At 43.1% G+C, this 23,916-nt stretch overlaps 1 protein-coding gene and 1 pseudogene across 1 annotated transcript in view; one reads left to right on the top strand and one right to left on the bottom strand.

Annotated features, from left to right (window-relative positions):
• Positions 1-23,916, top strand: part of KLHL15 (kelch like family member 15) — a 475,484-nt gene that overhangs the window by 172,350 nt on the left and 279,218 nt on the right. The gene's annotated exons all lie outside the window — the stretch shown is intronic.
• Positions 402-22,690, bottom strand: LOC101288629 (ferritin light chain-like; annotated as a pseudogene).

Raw genomic sequence — 23,916 nt, 5'->3', positions numbered from 1 at the left:
GCGGAGCATGGGCTCTAGGCGCATGGGCTTCAGTTGTGGCTCACGGGCTCTAGAGCGCAGGCTCAGTAGTTGTGGCTCGTGGGCTCTAGAGCGCAGGCTCAGTAGTGGTGGCGCACGGGCTTAGTTGCTCCGCGGCATGTGGGATCTTCCTGGGCCAGGGATCGACTCCGTGTCCCCTGCATTGGCAGACAGATTCTTATTCACTGCGGCAACAGGGAAGTCCCTATTTCATTCTTTTTTTTATGGCTGAGTAATATTCCATTGTGTATATACACCACATGTTCTTTATACATTCATCTGTCGATGGACATCTATGTCGATTCTGAGCTAATGAGATTGTTGGTATTTTCTTTCTTGCTTCCTTTCTTTTCTTTCTTTTTTTTTTTTTGCTGCAAAAAGCTTTATTGTTGCCATTTGGTCAAAGGCTTGGGAGAGAGCTCCAGGGTGGTTAAAAGCTGCCTAGTGGCTGCAGAGCGGGGCTTCAGGCAGAAGCCCTGACGCCAGAGGAGCTCCTCAAAGGCCGCTGGGCTCCGGACGCTCCTACTCGTGCTGGAGGCCGAGCCTTTCGACGAGGGACTCGCCCAGCACCCCCTGGGGACCAGCCGGCCAGCGGAGGTTGGTCAGGTGGGCGCGCATCTTCTGGATGAGTTTCACCTGCTCATCTAGGAGGCGGCTCTCCGGGAAGTCACAGAGGCGGGGGTCTGTGCGGGCAGAGCCCAGGGCGTGCGGGTCCACAAGGGCCTGGTTCAGGTTCTCCTCCGCGAGCACGACGGCTTCCACAGCGTCCTGGGTTTCACCCCACTCATCCTGAGACGCTTCTGCACGTCCTGGAAGAGGGCGCGGCTGCCGCGCTGCTTTTGCATTTTCAAGAGGCGCTGGGCGTCCTCACGCTTGCCCTCGGGCACTTCGCGGAAAAAGTGGCCCAGGCCCTCCAGAGCCGCGTCGTGGCGGTGGAAATAGGAGCGCAGACAGAGGTAGGTGCGGGAGGCCGGCAGATGCATGTTGACCAGGCGGTTGACGGCGGCTTTATGGAGTTAAGCTCAGAATATGGTGTTGGCGGTCCCGGTGGCCGAGGACAGCTGAGCGGCTGGTTCCGAAGGTTGCGAGTGGAACACAGGCTGGAGGTGGTCGGAGGCGGGAGCGAGGGGCGCCCCTGGGTCTGTGCCGTCTACACACCGTTGTAGCAGGAGACGGAGCCGCGGGAGTGCCCAGCACACTGCCTGTTGATATTTTCTAAGCTAAAGAAAATTTTAGATCTTTCACGGTGGTACAAAAAAGAACTTAAATATCATTTTAATGATTTCCCCTGTGTGAAGACATTAAGAAAATGTAACAGCCCTGCTTTATCAAACTCTAGGCTTTAGTTACAATTCCGTAATTCTTATTTTGTTTGGTTGTTGTTGTTGAAGTGTGTGGTTCTTTACTCAGAAGAACATGGATATTCATTTCAATTTGTAATAAGTTGTGAGCTGAACTCAAATGGTTATAGCTTTCGGAACAGAGAATAAACTGGCTACTACTGTGACCAATTATAATGACACATGCCAGTCTGTTCTCTGCTCCAAGTTTGGTGGTTTCCAGTCAGGAAGGGTGAAGCAGCCGTAGTCTTAGGTGGCCAAGCGAAGAGTGTAGCTCGGCAAGCATTTGTCGTAGGACCCCTGATGAACATGTGACTCCACAGGAATGCCCTTAAACTCCACTCTTCGAGGCAGCTTTACTAAGAGGTGCAGTGCAAAGAGCCCTGGAATCCAACTCTGAAAACCTAGGTTCTGAAATATTGTTCTCCCACCTACTTGCTCTAGAACTATGATCAAATCATTTGACTTCTATGAAGCTCATTTCCACATCTGTAAAGAGAGGGTAATGATATCCGTTCTACCTATCTAGTGAGGGATATTTGAGTATTATATTAGCTAACATATTCGTTAGCATCTGCCTTGTAACAATCACAAACCTCTGTGGTATATGACAATAAATATTTGTTTCTCATAGATCTACAGGTTTTAGCTAATCTAGGCTGGGCTTCCTGGGCAACTCTGCCGATGTTGGCTGGGTTCACTTGGCTGGAACGTTGACCGATCCCCCCAGGGCTGAACAAGGGTGATTAACCCAGATATATCCTTCTCATGGAAATGGCAGGAGTGCAAGATCGCAAGAGAACAAGCCCCATTGTGGAAGCACTTTTACAAGCCTGTCCTGTGTCATATCTATCATTGGTCAAAGCAAGCCACGTGGCTGAACTGAAAATTAAGGAGTGGGCTTGTATACCTGGCCTTTTGATGGAAAGATGTGTAAAGTCACACAGTAAATGGTATGGATACTGGGAAAGATGAAGAAATTGGGTTAATGCAGTCGAACACAGCTGATGCTTATAAAGTGCTATGCAAAATATATTAATGTAATGAAACTTCTGTGATCCGGAATATGTAAATTAACCATATATGAACTAACTTGTGAGTAACTTTTATGGATAGAAGAGAGTATAAGTCAGTTTATATTCCAAATATTTTCCATTTTAGTGGGTTTATAGGTAGCATTATATATAGTGCTTTCGTCAGTTATTGTGCTTCTTAATTGGTAGTGTGGGACACAAGTTTAAATGACTTGGTTGTCCGAGAGAATTTTTTCTTTTCTCCTGGATTGAGATCTTGAAGAAAGCCAGTTGTGTATGTCAGAGTTTCATTTCACACTTTAAAACTATGTTTCTCTGGCTGATTCCAGGGAAGTAGCAAGATCGATTCAAGAGGAGCATGGAATATCCTGATATGTCAGGAAGTAAGGAAGTGATCAGAAAAATGTTAGGGACAAGTACAGAGCAGCCAGCTTGAAGGGGCTTCTGCAGGCTGAATCTTAGACAATTTGAGCACCAAAATAATTAATTACAGTACTGAATTATAAACCAATGGAAAAACAGGTATATACATGGATAAATGGGGGAGAAGGGTGGTGGGCTTTTGCTTACAAGGACAATGCCAAGGGTCAATGGGGAGGGAGTCATAGAGTTGGAAGATTATCATTTTGCAACCATCATAATAAAGCCTCAGTCGGGCAAGAATCATCAATAGATACTAAATGTAGGGGAAGTTTTGATGGGCAGGATATTCCATGGTTGTTAAGTGTCTCCCCAGAGATGGCGCATTAGCAGCAAGGGAAGGAAAAAAATAGTAAGTATACAATGGAAAAATTGGACAACACCTAGTCCAGGTGACCAAAATTAACATCACCAGTGAAGGAGAGATGGATATCATGTAGCTCCAGAGGTGATACCCTGAAAAGGATACATGTCACCTATGTAGTATTTTGACTGAGAATGTATAATCTGAATCCAATCCTGAGGAAATATCAGCTGGACACAGAATGAGGAAAAGGAGGTGGGACAGTATTCTTTCAATGTCAGTGTCATAAAAGGCAAAGGCCGTGGAAGTGTTTGAGATTAAAGGAGTCTGAAAAGACATGACAGCTAAATGGCAACACCTGAGCCTAAACTGAACCGTATACTGCAGGGGAGGTGAAAATACCATAAAGGACATTATTAGGTCAACTGACAAAATTGAAATATGGACAGTAGATTAGGCAAAAACATTGTTCTGACCATGATGAAGTAACAGGGGCCAGATGTACCCTCCTACCTTAAACAACTAAAGAAGCAGAGAAAATGTACGAAACGATGGTTCGCAGACATTAGACGATAGGCAGCACAGGACAGAGATCCCTAAGAGAAGAGACACAAACAAGGTGAACCCTATGATTGCCCCTGTTTACTGCCTGGAGCCAGTTTGCAAACCTCAGTGCAGGGACGGGCAACGCAAACAGAACCCCCAGGTTTCCTGAGTTGCGGAGACATAGTTGAGAATTTGGAGAGGCCACGGTGGCTAGGATTCGCAGGGCGGGGGACCAGAGAGGAGAGTGCTGCCTGGAGACTGAACTCTGGAGGTCTGCAGAGGGGCTCCCTTGAATCGTCCGCTTAGTGCTGATCTGTACATGAGTTTTTTTTTTTTTTTTTTTGTACATGAGTTTTTAAGGAAACTAGCTGAGGCCAGGGAAATAATCTCCCAAAAGTATCAAGTGGAAAACTTCTTGGCGATCACACAAGTTTGGGAGTAGTTCATCTTCCCTTTTGCTAGACTGGAGAACCCTTGTACTATGTGGGCATTAGGTAGAGTATTTAGAAAGGTGTTATCTCAATAGTGGGATCGAGCTAGGCCTAGACTAAAGGCTGCTCTGGTCTGATTCAGCGTAACAGAGCTGAAAAGCAAGATTTGAAAGAATCAAATTGTTTCCAAGTAACTTAACTGCATCCCAGAGGAAAGCTCAAAATTATTTACCAAGAATTACAGAATATTACAAAAATTACTTCTAAAAAACCCAGCAGCTAACAATGAACCCAATGTCTGGCATCCATTTAGTCTGTAACTGTACTGTGGTTATGGAAGAGACTAGCTCTACTCTTAGGAAGTACACACAGAAATATTTAGGGATCAAGGGCCATGACGTATGAAATTTGCAAAGAGAGAGGGGTGGAGAATAGGTGAATCTGGGTAAAGGATATACAGGGTTCTTTGTACAATGTTTATTTTTACAGCTTGTGAATTTGAAATTATTTCCAAGTAAGTTAATTCAAAAAAGAAATATAAAAACGATGTTTCTTGTACCTCAGAAACCAGCAGAATCCTATTTGGATCATGCTATGATGGTGCTCAATCTATCCACAAGAATGTGTATAACTTTCAATTATCAACTGCTACAGAGAATTCAAAATAGCATTTAGAGGGGATCCTGCAAAGGCAACAAATTGGGGGAAAAAAGAAGAGAAATATAACAGATAGCTATTTGTTACCAGGATGGGCATTTGGAAATTCTTTAAGTGTTGGCTTTTTCCCCTCATCAGCCAATTCCTATATCTTGCTGAAGTGAGGGATTTTCCAATTTGCTTTTCTCCAACCTGTCCTGACATTGCTATCTATCGCGTTCTGGATGAATGGAATCTAGAGCCTTTCTGATGTAGGTGCTGAGGCAATCTGACTTACTGCTCAAGGAAGGAACAGCTTCTAGTGTGAGGCAACCAACGACAGGGAGACCAGTTCCTGGTCTCAGTAGAACACAGCAGTTCCAGGTGGAGACAACAGTTTTCTGCAGCACTTGATGCTACAGTGTTTCCACATGTCCAGTCAAAGGTGGGGGCATGTGAACATTCTGATGGGAACTGGATTTGTCAGAACAATAGGAAATAGACTTAACCAGAGAATTCTGGTTCCTTCTCTTCCTGGATAACCCTCCTGTAATGTGGGTCTAATGTTCTGTTGAGGTCTTCACTGTTCTTATCCTGTGACCAGTTGGAATTATTTTTCTACATCGTGTGATCCTCAGCTGCAAGAAGAAAATCCCTAAGTTTATGCTGCATCAAGGTGGTGAATGTAAATTCCCTGATCAGTTTGGGTTTTGTGGCATCTGTAATATCCTAGCATTGGGGCCTGAGAGAGAGGAGGAAGTGTCACAGGTTTTGAAGCCAGTGGAATAGTCCCTATTTCTGATATTTGGGAATAAATTAGACCGAAGGAAATAGGTTATTAGTGGTGTGTGTGTGTGTGTATGTATGTATGTGTGACAGTTCCTGTCTTTAATAGCCCAGGAACTTACCCCTCTAAGATGCCCAGAGAGGTGTTCATTGAACATTTTTCTGTCTCATGGTCTGTTGATTTGCTTTAATATGAAACTTCTATTCCCATGTTGGGTCTTTCCTAATCAGAAACATTAAGCAAGCATAAAGTATTAAGTAATTTTATTTTGGGAAACCATGCAATTTCGTCTCATCTGTAGCTAATGAAAATTTATGATTCAGACAATGTCTAAAAGTTCCAAAAACCATACACAAAAATCACTGACTAAGAACAAAATGGTCAGCCTGGCAGATAAAGAGGTTGTTGAACGGCATTTATAAGATTCTATGCTGCGTGAAGCCCAGGGAGATCTCAACTCTGGCTGCACGTTAGAATCATTTGGGGAGCTTTAAAAAATTCTATGACCAGGAAGCCAAACACTGGATTGATTAAATCAGAATCTCTGGAGGTGGCTTGGGTATTAGGAGCTTTTAAAGCTCCCCAGTTATATGTGGAACTTAAAAAATAAAACAAAAGAAATTAATGGGGCTTCCCTGGTGGCGCAGTGGTTGAGAGTCCGCCTGCCGATGCAGGGGACACGGGTTCGTGCCCCGGTCCTGGAAGATCCCACATGCCGCGGAGCGGCTGGCCCCGTGAGCCATGGCCGCTGAGCCTGAGCGTCCGGAGCCTGTGCTCCGCAACGGGAGAGGCCACAACAGTGATGAGGCCCGTGTACAGCAAAAAACAAACAAAAAAACAAAACAAATTAATGAATATAACAAAACAGAAACAGACTCACAGATGTAGAGAACAAACTTGGTTACCAGTGGGGAGAGGGAAGGCAGGAAGGACAAGATAGGGGGAGGGGATTGAGAGACGCAAGCTACTATGTATAAAATAAGTAAGCTACAAGGATATATTATACGGCACAAGGAATATAGCCAATATTTTATAATAAGTGGAATATAACCTTTAAAAATTGTGAATCACTATGTTGTACACCTGAAACTTACATAATATTGTACATCAACTATACCTCAATTAAAAACAATAAGCTCCCCACTTCATTCCCACGTGCAGCAGCGAGTATTGAGAACCACTGAGCTAGAGTGATATCTGATTTTCACCTTCACCTTGCGGCAGGTATTTCAAAGAAGAAAACCCAGGGGATGATTTTCCGCAAAAAAAAAAAAAAAGGAAAATAATGTTTCTTATCGGGTATCTTAGCCCGTTCACAGAAATGTAGGCTTTTTCTAGCGTGCATCTCAAAACTCCTCTAGTTATTACCGTGTTCCAATGCCGCTTCCACATTTTTATGTATTCTTTTATAGCAGCACCCCACTTCTTGGTACCAATTTCTGTCTTAGTCTGTTCAGGCTGCTGTAACAGAATACCATAGATTGCGTGTGAGAAATAAAATACTGCCTGCCATATCGATAAACAAAGCATGTCACAGTCACCGGGAGGTGAGCTGAGGAGCCCTGAGGGAACTCAGGAAGGAAACAAAGAATACCTGCCATCTAGCAGCCATCGGACTGCAGCCACTCCCCACGGTGAGCCCTGAGGGAACTCAGGATGTGAAAACACAGGATACTGGCCCCAGACAGCTGAGGCGCATATCAAAGGCATGGTTTCAGTGAGCCCAGACTCTTGCATCTTCCCATACAAAGAAAAGTGCTAAATTCCTTAACTTGAGATTTCTAGCTTTCATTAATTAACAGTAATCTTTTGTTCCTACTACCTGCCCTTTGTTGCAAAACTATTATATATCCTAGCTCCCCCCTCACCTCCTCAGAGCAGTTTTTTCAGGGTTACCTGAGATGCTGCCTCCAGGCTTGAAGTCCTCAGTACTCCCCCGAATAAAACATAACTCTCAACTTTTAGGTTGTGCATATTTTTTTAGTTGACAGGTGGCTTATAAATGACATGAATTTATTTCTTACAGTTCTGGAGGCTGGGAAGTCCAAGATCAAGGGGCTGGCAGATTTGGTGTCTGGTGAGGGCCTGCTTCTTGATTCGTAGATGGCCATCTTTTCACTATATCCTCACGTGGCAGAAGGGGCCAAGGGGCTTTGGGGGTCTCTTTTATAAATGCACTAATCATATCCCAAAGGCCCCACCTCCAAATACCATCTCAGTGGGGATTCAGTTTCAACATGAATTTTGGTGGGGCATAAACGCTCAGTCTATGGCACTGGGGATGAGAGGAGAGAAGCAAAGGAACGTGAGAATCACCTGCAAAGTTTGTTCAAACCATCCATACTCCTGACCATCCTAGATTAATTCATTCCCTCCTTTTGGAATCACTGTCAACATTCAATCTTGGAGAAAAGTGTTAAGGATGGTTATATTAGTAGGTTGCTTTTGATAGCAAGTGACAGAAAATGTAACTCAAAATGGCTTAAATAATGAAGGGATTTATAACCCTTGCAAGCAAAAAGTTTACAGACTAGTTTGGCTTTTGGAGAGCCTTGATCCAGTAGCCTAAATACATCAGCAAGGATTTTGTCTCTCCACTCTGCTTTTTGCAGAGTCGTTCAACCTAAAGATGCATCCTGTTGCAGTCTCAAGATGGCTGCAGGCAATACCTAAGGTTCCTTTTTCTTCCTTCACTTCTAGCAGGAGAAAGAGAACTTGCTGCCTTTCCAGCAGCAGTTCTAATATTCACCCTGATTGGCCTAGAGCATGCCACATGCCTACCTGTGAACAAATCATTGTATAGAGAGATGGAGTGCACTTACTGGCTTAGTTTTGCTCAAATGCTCCACCCCCGAGAAATTGATGGCTGTTGGAAGGGAAAGTTGGGGGGTGGGGATGAGGAATTGATGTTGGCAGTGCAGCCAACTGAGGCCATGGGATGGTCTCAAAGGTTAAGTGTGAATATACTTCAGTAATAAAAAAAAAAATAATGAGACTCATTTCACCCATCCTTACCACCAGTCTTGATAGTTTATAGCAGGAGTTCTCAACCTTACAACTATCGGCATTTGGGGCTAGATTTTGTTCTTGCTATGGGGGCTGTCCCATGCATTGTAGAATGTCTAGCAACATCCCTGGCTTCTACCCCCAAGATGCCAGTAGTACCCTCCACCATCACCACTCTCCCACAGATGTGGCAACCGAAAATGTTTCCAGACATTGCCAAATGTCCTCTGAGGAACAAAATTTCTCTCTTTCCAAACCACCGTTTTATTTATTTATTTTTTATTGAAGTATAGTTGATTTACAATGTTGTGTTAATTTCTGCTGTACAGCAAAGTGACTCAGTTTTATATATATATATATATATATATACACATACACACACACACACATTCTTTTTTATTTTCTTTTCCATTATGGACACTGAACATAGTTCCCTGTGCTATTCAGTAGGACATTCTTGTCCATCCATTCTATATGTAATAGTTTGCATCTACTAACCCCAAACTCCCAGTCCATCCCTCCCCCACCCCCTTGGCAACTACAGGTCTGTTCTCTATGTCTGTGAGTCTGTCTCTGCCTTGTAGATAGGTTCATTTATGTCATATTTTAGATGCCACATACAAGTGATATCATACGGTATGTGTCTTTCTCTGTCTGACTTACTTCATTTAGTATGATAATCTCTAGACCCATCCATGTTGCTGCAAATGGCAATATTTCATTCTCTTTTATGTCCGAGTAGTATTTCATTGTATATATGTACCACGTCGTCTTTATCCATTCATCTGTCGCTGGACATTTAGGTTGTTTCCATGTCTTGGCTATTGTAAATAGTGCTGCTATGAACATAGGGGTGCCTGTATCTTTTAAACCACTGTTTTATGGTTGAACCTCCTAGATAAAAATCTCTATCGCAGAAGCAGAGATCAGTTTTCCTCCGTTTCTCCAAGGTTTAGGAAAATAATTTAAACTATAGCATGAAGAAATAAGTTAGATGTAAAGCAGAATCCCACCATTACACATGTGCATTAAGTATTAAATTTATTCCTGTATTACTACGTTATTCTTTACTGGAATTCTTTTTAAAAATGTTCTCACATGTTTGAAGTGAAGCCTATCTGAGATGAAAAGTGTTACTAGATCACTTTTCAGGATTCCTCCTAAGCATCAGTTTGTAAGATTTCTCAGCCTCTTTCAGAGGAGAAGCATTGCACTGAATATTTGTAAATATAAATATTTGTAAATATTATAAACGTGGATGCTTCATTTTGGGTCACACTTCGAGTAGAAAAAAACTATAATTTGGCAGAATTCATTTGGGGACCTTTGGGCTCTGTTGGGCTCAACTTAGCTCCATGTGTCTTCTCATTCTGGAACCCAAGCTGAAGAGCAGATACTATCTGGAGCTGTTCTCATGGTGGAAGGCAGAAGGTCAAAAAGGGGAACAAAGCCATATCGAGAACAGCATGAGAGCTTGTATTAGGATGTGGTATAAGTCATAACTGTCCATGTTCCATTGGCTAAGGCAAGTTACATGACCAAGCCCCAAGTCTGTGGTGTGGGGGCATTCCTACGTGTTAGAAAACACAGGGTGATAAGTGTTGCAGAGCATACACAAGTGGCTCAAAGGAGCTAGTTCTACCTGGGAGAGTCAAGGAAGACCTCAGAGAGAATATGATGGTTAAGCCAGATTTTGAAGGATAAGTAGAAGTTCTCAACAAACCAGGAATGGGGACCAAGGTGGGAGAGAGGGCATTCAAGACAAGGGAAGAGTGTAAAGCAGAGAGGTACCTATTCTCCAAAGAAGATCTCTATAGTCACATGGAAGGATGCTCAGCATCTTTAATCATCGGGGAAATGCAAATCAAAACCACAGTGTGATAGCACTTCACCCCCACTAGGATGTCTCTCATCAAAAAAACGGATAGTAATAAGAGCTGGTGAGATCGTGGAGAAACTGGAACCTTCATACACTGTTCTTGGGAATGTAAGATTATATAGCTACTTTGGAAAACAGGCTGCTAGTTCCTCAAAAGGTTAAACATGGAGTTAGCGTATGATCCAGCACTTCCACTCCAAGATACAGGCATACCTTATTTTATTGTGCTTTGCTTTATTGCGCTTCACAGGTACTATGTTTTTTACAAATTAAAGTTTGTGGCAACCCTGTGTTGTCAGATGACGGTTAGCGTTTTTTAGCAATGAAGTATTTTTCAATTAAGGTATGTACATTTTTTTAGACATAATGCTATTGTGCATTTAATAGACTACAGTATAGTGTAGACATAACTTTTATATGCACTGGGAAACCAGAAAATTCATGTGACTCGCTTTATTGTGGTATTCAATTTATTGTGGTGGTCTGGAACCCAACCTGCAATATCTCCAAGGTATGCCTGTGTATACCCAAGACAACTGAAGACGTATTTTCACACAAATATTTGTACATGAATGATTCATAGCTGCATTATTCATAATAGCCAAAAAATAGAAAGAAGCCAAATGTCCATCAACTGATGAATGAATAAATACAACGTGGTATATCCATACAATGGAATATTATTTGTCAATAACAAGAAATAAAGTACTAATACATGCTATATCATTATGCAAATGAAAGATACCAGACACAAAAGGCTAAATACATGATTCCATTTATGTGAAATGTACAGAACAGGCAAATCTATAGAGAAAAAAATGTATATTGATGATTGCCTAGGGCTGAGAGGGGGTTGGAGAGAAATGGGGAGTGACAGCCAGTGGGTAAGGGGTTTCTCTTGGGGCTGATGAAAATGTTCTAAAATCAATGTGGCAATGGTTACACAACTTTGTAGATATACCAAAAACCATTGGATTATACACTTTTGTGGGTGAATTGTATGGTACGTGAATTATATCTCAGTAAAACTGTTAGCAAAAAATCTTCCACATGGTAAGGCACAGAGGCACAGGACCATAGTGTAGTCCAAGAACCTAAGCAGATTGGCATAACTATTACAGAATGGGAATGGGTACATCTAGGAAGGCAGGTAAGGATCAGATCATAGAGGATCTGAGGGCAGCTTGGAGCAGGAAGAACATTTTAGGAATATTAATTCATATGTGGAGACTGGGTTTGAAGGAAAAGGATGCAAAGAGGATGGGTAGTTAAGACTACTGCAGCAGATCCAATATTAGTTCACCAGGGCTGAGTCAGAATGATGGTGGCAGGGATGTAGAAAGGGAAGAGAGAATCCAAGAGATTTTTAAAAATATTTATTTATTTATGTATTTATTTAGGCAGGCTGTGCCAGGTCTTAGTCGCGGCACGTGGACTCTTAGTTGCAGCAGGCATGCGGGATCTAGTTCCCCGACTAGGGATCAAACCCGGGCCCCCTGCATTGGGAGCTTGGAGTCTTACTCACTGGACCACCAGGGAAGTCCCTCCAAAAGATTTTTATGAGGCCAAAATAATAGGATTTTGTGGGCAGGGAAGAAGGAAGGGAAGGATCTTTCTTACACATTCTTTTGTCCCCAGCAACTTAAAATGTCTGACACAAAACAGTGCCCAATAATGTTTAGTGAATTAATGAATGAATGAAGTGGATGGTTACAATTTCAGAGTTTCTGTTACCCGATAGAGAACTTTGGGACACAGCAAGGTATTTTGGGGGGTGAGCTCAGGACTGTAACATTTAGAGAAAGGATACTTTTCGTATGAGGGGAATGGCTATTTCAGGGAGAGAAAGAAAATAATGGTAAATCCAAAGGTACACTTCATCTCTCTCAGTTTTGCCTACGGCCAGCCTGCTGTGTGCCTGTGGGATTTTTTTTTAATGAAGAATTATAAAAAGCCAGTAAACTCCACCTAACTTTGGTGCCTTCAGGCTTTTGTACCCATTAGCCAAGTAGACAGAATCTACTCCCACATGTAAGACAGAACACAGCATGCTTTACAATATGTATTGACCAGATAAATATTTTAATGAGGCTCAGTAACTAAGATACAACCACCAGAAACCACTTAGATAATTTTATTCATTTCCTCCTGGTCAGCTATGGCCCCCCTACTCCACTATGATACCTCCTTAGATGCTCACACTGGAAGATCTAGCTTTCATATACTATAGCTTTGAGTTAAAAGTTGTGACCTAATTCCCAAGCAGAGCAGAAGAATCCTCTCTGGAGATGGATTACGTACAAGAAGATGAGGTGTTTATGTTTGTAATAACAGCATGCCTCCACAGAAGACTGTGCTCTATCTAATGATCGAAGAACAACTTTTATTTGTGCATTTGCAGGGGTAGGGTGGGGAGGATTGCACATTTGCCTTATTCTGAGCCATCGTCAACCTATTGGCTATGACAAGGTGACTTCCTATGGACTTCCTTTCCCTGCTTCAGTAAGAGAAGCTTATGGATGAGTAATGGAAAATTCTGCATTTGCCTAGTATTTGAAGTATTGACAAGGTAGTCCTGGGTCTAAGCTTGTGGGTAGTACTTGGGCTTACTTATGACAAAAGGAAAGAATGCAAGGAGTATCTGGGGGTCTCCCTAGGGACCAGTTGCTAATTAAAGTGATCGAAACCAAGCACGACAGTCAGGGACATTGTAGAAGAGGTGACTTTTGACCAGGTAAGCCTTCTGAAGAAAGATTTCTTCTTTCTTTTTCTATCAAATGGTCTTTAAAGTACCACCGGCAAACTTGGAATGTGAACCAGGGTGTGGATTTGAGTAGTAGTGAAAAATAATGTTGAGTCTTTTCCAGGGCTAAGGTTCTGGTTCAGGAACTTGTGACCATCTAGAAAGACCTGTCTGTCTCTCAGTGGAATCATCCTGTCCCCTTTGGGAAGTGAAACCCCATCTGGAGTGACTCTGCCCTCATTTGGGCTATTCATGTCTTTGGAGCTCCTGGGGTGTCCCCTGATGCGGCTCAACCCCTAAGGGTTGTGGTCTGAAGATGTTTTCACATTGAGTGTGCTCCTTGGACACCCCAAAAATTCAGCTGTACTTACTGCTATATACCCATCGTTTCTGAGCTAACACAGGGATCAAATTGGCAAATCAGACTTACAAGAATCACACATCTTACCCAGCATCAAGCTTTACTGATAATTTCAAGGGTACAAGTAATGAGCACAGACAAAGCAATGGGAAGTCAGGGACTACCAGTGCAGCTTTCCTGGCCCTTTCTTGCCACATTAAGACACATACCAGGTCAGATTTAACATATAAGATCTCTAAGCAATGTCAAAGTCATCACTTTCAAGAAAAGAAAGCTACTTTGGTGATGGTATGTCTCCATTTTTTCTACTCTGATTGTTACATAACTTACATTTTCCAGGGAGCCGTGCCCCATAAATACGTATGTTCCAGGTTTGTTTACCACAAACAATGCCAGACAAACCAAGTACATCCTCCTCAAAGTATTCCATAGATAAAGACCGTCCTACTAGTTAATACTATTGGAGTGTTTGCTAGGAGGTCTGTCATTAGCATGTGTTCAAGGAGATCTGACTGGCTCAATTTCTTTCCTTCCCAGACAGTAGTCCTTCAATAGAAGGAAAGGCTAGAGTGCACTCTTCTGCTTTCCTTCCCAGATTCCAAGGGACAGGAATGGGATGCAGAGTTTCTTCTGTGTCTGTTTATAGCTGCCCAGATTGTGGAAGGTCTGGGGCACTGGGGGAAATGCATGTTTTGAAGTTGGACATATAGACAAATGAAGCTCAAACCTCAGTACTTCCCCTTTCTGGGTTACGTTAAAGAAGTCATTACAGGGCTTCCCTGGTGGCGCAGTGGTTGAGAGTCTGCCTGCTGATGCAGGGGACACGGGTTCGTGCCCCGGTCCGGGAAGATCCCACATGCCGTGGAGCGGCTGGGCCCGTGAGCCATGGCCGCTGAGCCTGCGCGTCCGGAGCCTGTGCTCTGCAACGGGAGAGGCCACAACAGTGAGAGGCCCGCGTACCACAAAAAAAAAAAAAAAAAAAAAAAGAAGTCATTACAGCTCAGTCACTTTATCTGAGGACTGGGAATATTATCTACCTCACGGGTTTGTTGTTATACCTACATGAGTCTTTTTGTGTGAAAATACTTCTTAAACCATAACAAGCTATGTCCATGTACTGTATTATTGCTGTTATCAGTGAGTGTCTGCAGTCCTTTCTGTTTGGGTGTTCATTTGTGGCCTGTGCCGAGGTTGGTGGCTCTGGACTCTGAGTGCAAAGCCTCTTAGTGGTTAATGCTCTGGGTCGGCATCATGGCGTCCTGGATGACAGGAATCCTTTGTTTTGCAAACCTAACCTGGATCCTGGATCTACTCTTATAACACCACATTTTTCATTATATTTCTTCTCACAGTGTGCAGTTATATATTTGTATAGAAACAGTAACAGTTAACATCACTGAGCATTTACTACATGCTAAGTACTCTTCTGTGCACTTGAAATGTAATATCCCATTTAATCCTTCCAACAACCCAATGAGCTCATTATTTTTCCTTTTTAATAATAGATTTTAATGATTACAGAAATAAACTTGTAGTATGTGTTCAAAATGCTATGTTCTGTTTTGGTCAATTAGTAATAGATTGTGAGAATTTTTCTGTTACAGTCACCATGGTTATCTTTTAAAAAGCTGTTGGACTTTTAGGCTGTCTCTAATTTTTCATAGGGATAAATAAAACTATAAAGGACATGTTTGTGCATAAAAATTGTCTTTTACCTAAATATGTCTTTTTTTTACATAAATGTATTTATTTATTTTTGGCTGCATCGGGTCTTCGTCGCTGTGCGCGGGTTTTCTCTAGTTGTGGCGAGCAGGGGCTACTCTTCGTTGTGGTGCGCAGGCTTCTCATCGCGGTGGCTTCTCTTGTTGCGGAGCACGGGCTCTGGGCGCACGGGCTTCAGCAGTTGTGGCACGCGGGCTCAGTAGTTGTGGCTCGCGGGCTCTAGAGCACAGGCTCAGTAATTGTGGTGCACGGGCTTAGTTGCTCTGAGGCATGTGAGATCCTCCCAGACCAGGGCTCGAACCCGTGTCCCCTGCATTGGCAGGCGGATTCTTAACCACTGCGCCACCAGGGAAGCCCTAAATCTGTCTTTTAGCTTTGTTCCTATAGTTATTTCCCAACTTTTTATGGAACTGTTATGTACATGTAGAAGAGTTCACATGAATGTTCAGCCCAGTGAATTTTCACAAAGTGAGCACATTCGTGTAACCAGCAGACAAAGAAGAAACACAGTATTACCTGAACCCCGGAGTCCCCCTCATGTCTCCTTCAGGTAACCACTATCCTGACTTTTGACCCCATAGATTTCATTTTCCCTCTTTTTGAACTTTACGTAAATGGAGTCATACAGTGTGTACCCTTGTGTTTGGCTTCTTTCATTCAACATTCACCCACGTTGTGTGCAGTTACAGTTGGTTCATCTCAAAGAGGGTCGGTATTATTATTAATCCTACTTAATAGATGAGAAAACTGAGTCCCAGAGAGGTTAAGTGAACTTGCTCAGAATAGCAAGTGGCAGAGCTGGAATTTGAACCCGAGTAGTTTGAAGTCACTCTACTAACCATTACGTTATACTGCGCCTATTTATTTCATGTCCGCCTCCTCCACTATACTGTAAGCTGCAGTTTTTACTCAGCACCTAGCATTTAGCACATACCACATAATCAATATTTCCTGAGTGGATGAATACGGATGAATGAATGAATGAATATCAGATAGGGCTGCTTCTGCAATTCAGTGTTTTTGCCTAGGTTGCTAGAAGTGCGTGAGAAGGTTCTGTATCTTCCTTTCGTTCACCTTGATTATGGACTTCTCAGAGTCACTCCCACCACCTGTGGTCTCGGCCCCCTGTTATCCATTCTGCAGCAGACCCCTGTTGAAGAGAGATTTGCTTCTGTGTCTAGAGCTTGGAGAGTTCCTGGGCCTCATCTTGTCTTCCCACATGAGGGAGACTCAAGGGTAGTACCACTTGAGAGCTGCTCTGGGTGTTGGAATGACCCCTCTACAAATTCCTGCCTCTACAGGTCCCAGCGCAGTTAGAAATGATTATTGCCCTTTTTTTTTTTTTTTTTTCCCCAGTACGTGGGCCTCTCACTGTTGTGGCCTCTCCCGTTGCGGAGCACAGGCTCCGGATGCGCAGGCTCAGCGGCCATGGCTCACGGGCCCAGCCGCTCCGCGGCATGTGGGATCTTCCCGGACCGGGGCACGAACCCGTGTCCCCTGCATCGGCAGGCGGACTCTCAACCGCTGCGCCACCAGGGAAGCCCGATTATTGCACTTTTAACCCTAAACTTCCTGTGCAGAATTTCGACGTCCATGGACAGCTGGTCTCCTGAAATTCACAATAACTGTTTTGGTCTGGTTTTCTCTTTCTTTGTCTATTAGTAAATCTTGTCCGTATAATATCCTTGAGGCGGGGACATTTAGAAACTGCTTTCAGCTCTATTCCATCCAAAACAATGTGAGGTTGACCGTAGGGTTTGTACATCCCAAGCTTGATCAGGATGAGTGGTAAGACTTCAAGGAACAGCATACCCTCTCCTCTGAAAATTGCCTTCAGAGAAATTATTTTAAACCAACTGTCTTAAAGCCCATAAATGATCACTAGGGAATTTCCAAAACCAAGAGAAGGGGTCACTTTCTCCAATATCAGATTTCTTCCAGCACTCTGAAGCCTGGTGCTATAAAATAATAATAAAAAAATAAATATAGCAACAATTCTTTGTATTATTGGAGAACACTTTTTCTTAGAACATTTTAGCCATTATTGTGACAATTCTGTGTACTGGGCAGAAGTAAACTACTTAGATGGAGAAAACCATCCCAAGAGTTAATGCCCATCTAGTGGTCTTATTCTCAATGTTTTCTCCTTATTAGACGAACACTATATTCAAAACAGGAAATACATATTTTGAAGAACATACTTGAGAGTATTAAAAGAAAGCTGATTATTTGCACTTCTTATGGTCTAGGATGGGAGTTAGCAAACTTCCTCTCTGAAGGACCAGATAATAAATATTTTAGGCTTTGAGGCCCATACAATCTCTGTCACAACTATCCTAGCCTGCCCTTCTAGTATAAAAGCAGCTGTAAACAATATATAAATGGATGGGCATGGCTGCGTTCCAATAAAACTTTATTTACAAAAGCAAGGGCAAGCTGTATTTAGCGCACAGGCCATAATTTGCTGATCCCTTGTCTGGGAGATCTGACAGAAAAAATTAATCCAGGGAGCAAAATCTTTGTAAAACTTAAGTGAAGAAGTAGATATCTTCCTTAAGATTGATAAATCTTTTATAGAAATATTTATGTTGTCCGTGGTGCCCTAAATAAAACAGTTGAACGTGATAAAGAATGATTTCAAATGAGGATATGTGCGGAAAAGAGTTCACATAGCAGGCCTGACGGCAGTCCTTTGGAAAGCCTGCTTAGGTTGCCTGCTAAAGGCCTGCTTAGGCTGGCTGTTGAATGGCATCTGGAAACTTCGATTGTGGAGAGAGTTCCCACTCTTAGCTGATAAGACTAGCTCACTGTGCCTGCACTGTACGAACAACATGGTTTATGCTGAACACCTGCTTTCCTTCCAAGAATCAAGAATTTTTATACCTGCTAGGCAGAGGCTGCCTGTGTGACCAGCCTCCAGTTAAAAAACCAGCTTCCAATAAAAAAAAGTTCTGTGAGTTCTAGTGAATAATCAAACCTAGGGGTGGTCTTGGGTACCTCCCAACACAGATACATTCTTTTCTACCTTGTCCACTTAATATATTCTCCCTTCAGATATGAATCATTGTTAAAGAAAAGTATATTCCAGACCCTCAGGATAGGTATAGGGCCCACTGGAGGAGAGAGATTGGATTCCACTCCACATATGGCATGGGCAAGTGGGAATTTATAGCCAAGGAGCAGGGTGGAAGGTCAGTGGATAGAAAATTACTAAGAGAAAACATCAGGGGTAAGGGTGGGGGGATTCTAGCTCAACTGACCTAATAGGATTCTTTACTGAAAACAAGGCAGGGTGGTCAGACATTACCTGGGGGATGGTGGAGGATGAGGAACCTGATCATATATTGAGGGCGATCAGATATCCAGGGGAGGGAGTTCTGGTTAAACTGATTTAGCAGGGTTCTTGCCAAAAATAGGTTCTACAAGAAAGTGTGCAGATGGGCCTAGGAGAAGGTTCAAGAGCCTGACTGAAGTTTGGTCAAGCAAAGAATGTCTGTCACCATCAACTTTTAATTATGGAGATGTTCCTGGTCACAGTGACAAACCCTGGGTTTAGCAAAGTCGGAGGTTTGCAGAATCCTGAGCCACGAGGGTATGAGAAATTGCAAGGCAGTGCGTGGTCAGGGCCCCACTAAAAGGAACTGAGCAGCCACTTACTGGAAAACTGGTCCAAATCAGCAGAAAAATGGCTTCATGATGCAACTGTGACTTTTTGCAGCCTATGTATAACTCAACTGCATATCTGGGGTCAACATAACAGACTTGATGGGTAAACACAGTTCCTAAAAACCACAACCAGACTTGGGGTTCCGTAAATGGCCTGTGCCCAGCTTCATTACAATGAACCAATCTTGAACTGACAAACTTGGTCTTGTTCAACCAGTCATCCTTTATGAAACTTTCTCGGTTTGATTTTTATAAGTCCCACCCTTGCTTTTGGTCTGAGAGGGTCTCCATGGGAGCTGTACTCCCTTGTGTAGTCCCTAAATATAAGTAAATCCTCAATACTTTAATTGTCTCTGAATTATTATTTGATAGTTAGTTTGAAGACTCCATCCCATAGGACTTAATCCTGCTGTGTTCGATCAGGTTTCCCCTCTCTTGTTCAGAAGTAAATTCACCTTAATACTATGTCTCAGAACTTCCCTGGCGATCTAGCGGTTAAGACTCCACACTTCCAGTGCAGGGGGCGCGGGTCCAATCCCTGGTCGGGGAACTAAGATCCCACATGCCGCATGGTGTGGCAAAAAAAAACAAAAAAACTATGTCTCAAAGTCTTTATATTTCCTTTATCATCAATTACGTCAAAGGTTGGGTACAGGGAAGCCTGGGATGATCTGAATCATGCAGATATCACTGACTGGAAAAGTCAAGGAAACCACCAAGATGAACACATACAACAAAAGAGAGGAAGACAAATCCAAAACTTGTGAAAAAAACGAAAGTTGTTCTTTTCCACATCTTAAGATAAAAGCTGTTTCTCTAGGACCCAAGAAAATATTGCAGGGAGAGAGAAACTTTTCCTATATGCTTTCATGTTCAGTAGCTGGGGCCTGCTAATTAAACTGACAATAGACATTGACAGGAGAAAAGGTTTATTACATATGCACATGAGGGCCTCACAGAAAAGGAAGTAAAGACCCCAGCAGGCACTTAGATCCAGGGGCTTATATTCCATTTTAACAAGGGGTGATAAGTTTGTGGAGAAGTGATAAGACAAAGAACAAGGGGTTTGGGATTCCAGGGGCAGTAAATTGTGGGCAGGTAAAATATATGGGAGAAACAAGTGGAAGATAAAAGCTGTTTAGTGAGGTTTGTTATGCGGACCCATCTTGGGACTGAGGTTCTGTGTCAGGTGATAATGGTGGTTTTCCTCTTCCTGGTGTGGGAGAGGGGAGTGGGAACACTTTTACAAGGAGAAATTTGTGCTCTGCTTCTAGGCAGATAGGAGGAGGGCAGAGAGTTCTTTCTGCATTTGTTGCTTCTTAACTGCCTTTAGCTCAAAATAATCCTTATGTCAAGGTGGCATATTTAGGGGTGGCATTTTCTTTTTCTTTTTAATATTTATTTATTTGGCTGTGCCAGGTCTTAGTTGTGGCACGCGGGAGTTTTAGTTGCAGAATGCGAACTCTTAGTTGCGGCATGTGGGATCTAGTTCCCTGACCAGGGATGGAACCTGGGCCCCCTGCATTGGGAGCGCGGCGTCTTAGCTGCTGGGCCACCAAGGAAGTCCCACAGGTGTGGCATTTTCTGATCCCCTTCTGCTTATGAATTAGTTGTAGGTCTTCACTCCTGGAAGGCGATTTAAATTGTAGTTTTATGTTTATGCCTCTTAAAATAAATGGTCCTTAACTTAAAACCCCCTTTCTAAAAAACCGGATGACATTCCCCATCTCCCCCTCCCCAACGTATCTGCTTGGCAAAGGTCTCGAGCACCCCACCCAAACCCACTTTTCTTTATGTTTGCTCTGCTCCCCCCAGCCCTTTTATACTCAGTCTTCAGATTTCACATCCCTCCCCTCAAAACTTGCCCTGTCCTCCAAATGGTTGGAGCTTCACAAAGGGTTTGAGAGCCCAGGAAATAGCATAAATTCCTTACAGTAAAACAGTAGATTTTAATGGAAAAAATGTTATTTTCTGGGGTCTGAAAAGCAACCACAGGCCTCTCCTTTGTGAGGCAAAAGCAATTTAAGATTCCAATTAAAGACCTTTCTAGTCCATGAACAGATGCATGGATAAAGAAGTTGTGGTATATATATGCACAATGGGATATTATTCAGCCGTGAACAAGAATGAAATCCTGCCATTTGCGACAACATGGATGGAACTGGAGGGCATTATGCTAAGTGAAGTAAGCCAGACAGAGAAAGACAAATACTGTACGATGTCACTTATATGTGGAATCTAAAAATACAACCCTAAACTCATAGAAAAAGATATCAAATATGTGGTTACCAGAGTGGCGGATGAGGGGAGGGGGAGTTGGAGGAAGGTGGTCAAGAGGTACAAACTTGCAGTTATAAGGTAGGTAAGTACTAGGGATGTAAGGTACAACCTGATGACTATAGTTAACACTGCTGTGTGGTATATAGGAAAGTTGTTAAGAGTAAATCCTAAGGGTTCTTTGTTTCTTTTGTACCTATTTGAGATGATGGATGTTCACTAAAATTATTGTCGTCTGGACCCTGTTCAGGTCCTATCCTGGGTCAAGGCTCTCTGCTTCGGCAGGGGAGGGTTCTTTTTCCGCTCAGGTTAGAGCAGCCGAGTAATAACAAAACTGAGCTGAGATCGACTCAGCACAAGCTTTATTCAGTGGCCAAAGAATGGAGAAGGGGAACTAAGTTCACAGGTCATCTTCTTGCCCACCTGGTGAGAGGGATTTAATTTTAAAGAGTGAAGACACAGGGAGGAGGAGTGAGGTGGGGAGACGTATGCATTAGTCTACTGGGGAAGGGGCAGGGCTTTTTCCGAGGGAGTGGCTGCCACTCCCTTTGTATCCTTTTTTGATCCTTAATGTCTGGTCATGGCCACCAGTAGGCGTGTCATTTAAATATGCTAATGTAGTAAAATCAGCAAATAATGAGACTCAGGGTCTGTTGGAGGTCAGATTTGTTGCTGTCTTGGTCCCAGCCGGTTCCATCTCGTTGTGCTTTTTGTTTGTTTGTTTCTGTAGCTTCCTTTCTTATCTCTGGACCCTTTAATTTAAAGATTATGTTAACTCCTGCTAAAGGCAGTGGTTGGTGGGTTTTGAGCAAAGACCTGGCCAGCTCTGGCAATAATTTCACAATATATGTGAATCAAATCACTGTGCTATATACCTTAAACATATACAGTGCTGTATGTTGATTATATCTCAATAGAACTGGGTAGGGGAGGAAAGAGCTTACACTCTGCAAGCACCAAAACCAAAAACCAAAAAAGGACCTTTCCTTTGTAAAATGTTTCCACTGTTGTCACCCTACCCTACCACTTTACCACAAAGTACTTCTGGGTCTACCTGGATTTCGTTTAGAGCTGCCTTGAGTCACTTATGTAAATGGAAGAACCTAACCCTCAATCCTAATCCCAGGGCTTTCCTCTAGTTAGGAATTGACTACATTATTTTGATGCCTCGTTTCTTTTTACTTATTCAACATGTAAGAAATGTTTATTGATCACCTAACTGTGGTACAGTCATTAGAGATGCAGAGGTGAACAAGAAATAGTCCCCGTCTTTGAGATGCTTCCAATATAGGGACAAAAAAAAGCAAGCAATTTTGACAGTATGTACACTAATGGGGTAATTCAGTCACGTTATAAGAACACACTAGAGGAGCGCTCATCTCAATATTAGGCACTGCTAAACAGTCTGAAGCAGAGAAACTTGCTTTGTTTCCATTTTTCAAAATCACTGTCATGAAGACCTCTATATTTGGCTGACCTGATCCATTGTATTCTAGTACATCATAGATGACTTCTTCCATGACTCCTAGACCAGTGAATAATGGTGGATGCAGTAGTTCACGGAGGCTTCTTTGTTCTCAGAGTTCCCCTCATTCTACTCATCCTTTCTCCTTGCCATAGATGATTGCATCGAGGATTGAAACTCCTTAGTAACAGCCAATCCTACTTTCTCTCCTGAGAATTTGAAAAAATGTTTACAGAAATTAAAGACAGAAGATGCCTGACTTGACCGAAGCAGTGGTTCTCAGCTTCGAGCGTGCCTCAGAATTCCTGGAGGGCTTCCAACCCCAGAGCTTCTGATTCACTAGGTGTCAGGCGGGGGTCAGAGCATTTGTGCTTCTAACCAGTTCCCAGATGCTGCTGCTGGTGGTCCTGGCACCATAGTTTGAGAATCACTGGACCAGAGAAAAGAGACGTTTTTTGTCAAAGCCCCTGTGGAGTCGTTGTATTACTAAAAATGGCTCTCAGCGTAGATGGCTTGTTCTTTCACAACAGCACGCGGTGGACTTACTTCCTATGTATGGTTGGCAACCGGGCAGGAGGTAGAAGAAGGGAAGAGAATCAGCTTGGCCAATTACAGAATCTAATTTTGGGTAGAGCACCTCTTTGCAAGTTGTATTGCTTTGGGGAAAGTTTGTCCTCTTTAATTGGATTTAACTTTGTTGCTGAGAATGATTTTTTTGTCCTTGGGACAGATGTTTATTTTGCCCAGCATTTACCCACTGGGGACTGGAGCGGTAAAGTGGCGCAGTTTCATCCCACACTGTTGGGGAGAGAACTCAAAAGGATTTGACTTATCACACCAGAGACCCTGGGCTGTTCTGCTGCACTTTGGGAATGTACTGCCTGAGAATTATGGAGCCTTTGACTACACTTAAAAATGGGTAGAAAGGTGCTGCTTTAGGTTGGTTCCCGAGAAGAAGACCCTGAGGTGAGGATTCGTATGAGAGTGATTTTTTTAAAGTAAGTGCTTCCAGGGAGACCTTTAAAGGGGTGAGAGAAGCAGGGGACTGGGAAGGGGAGGAACCCTGAGGGTGTGATCTCAGGTGAAGAGCCAGCCTCAGCCTGACCCTGCTGGGGAGCTCTGGAGTGTGTCACGCTTCTGAGTTTGTCCCAACTTCAGGCCAGGGAGCTGGGCTTTCACATTCCTGTGCCTGCCTGTCCCTGGCTCTTTAAAGCAGATCAAAGAGTCTCAACTTTAGACCATTAGAAGCAAAAGCACACAGAAGCCTGGAGAGGAGCCTGG

The sequence above is a fragment of the Orcinus orca genome, chromosome X (assembly GCF_937001465.1).
Source record: "Orcinus orca chromosome X, mOrcOrc1.1, whole genome shotgun sequence".
Taxonomy (NCBI): Eukaryota; Metazoa; Chordata; class Mammalia; order Artiodactyla; family Delphinidae; genus Orcinus; species Orcinus orca.
Note: the sequence above shows the minus strand (reverse complement) of the source record. Positions and strands in the feature narration are given on the sequence as shown.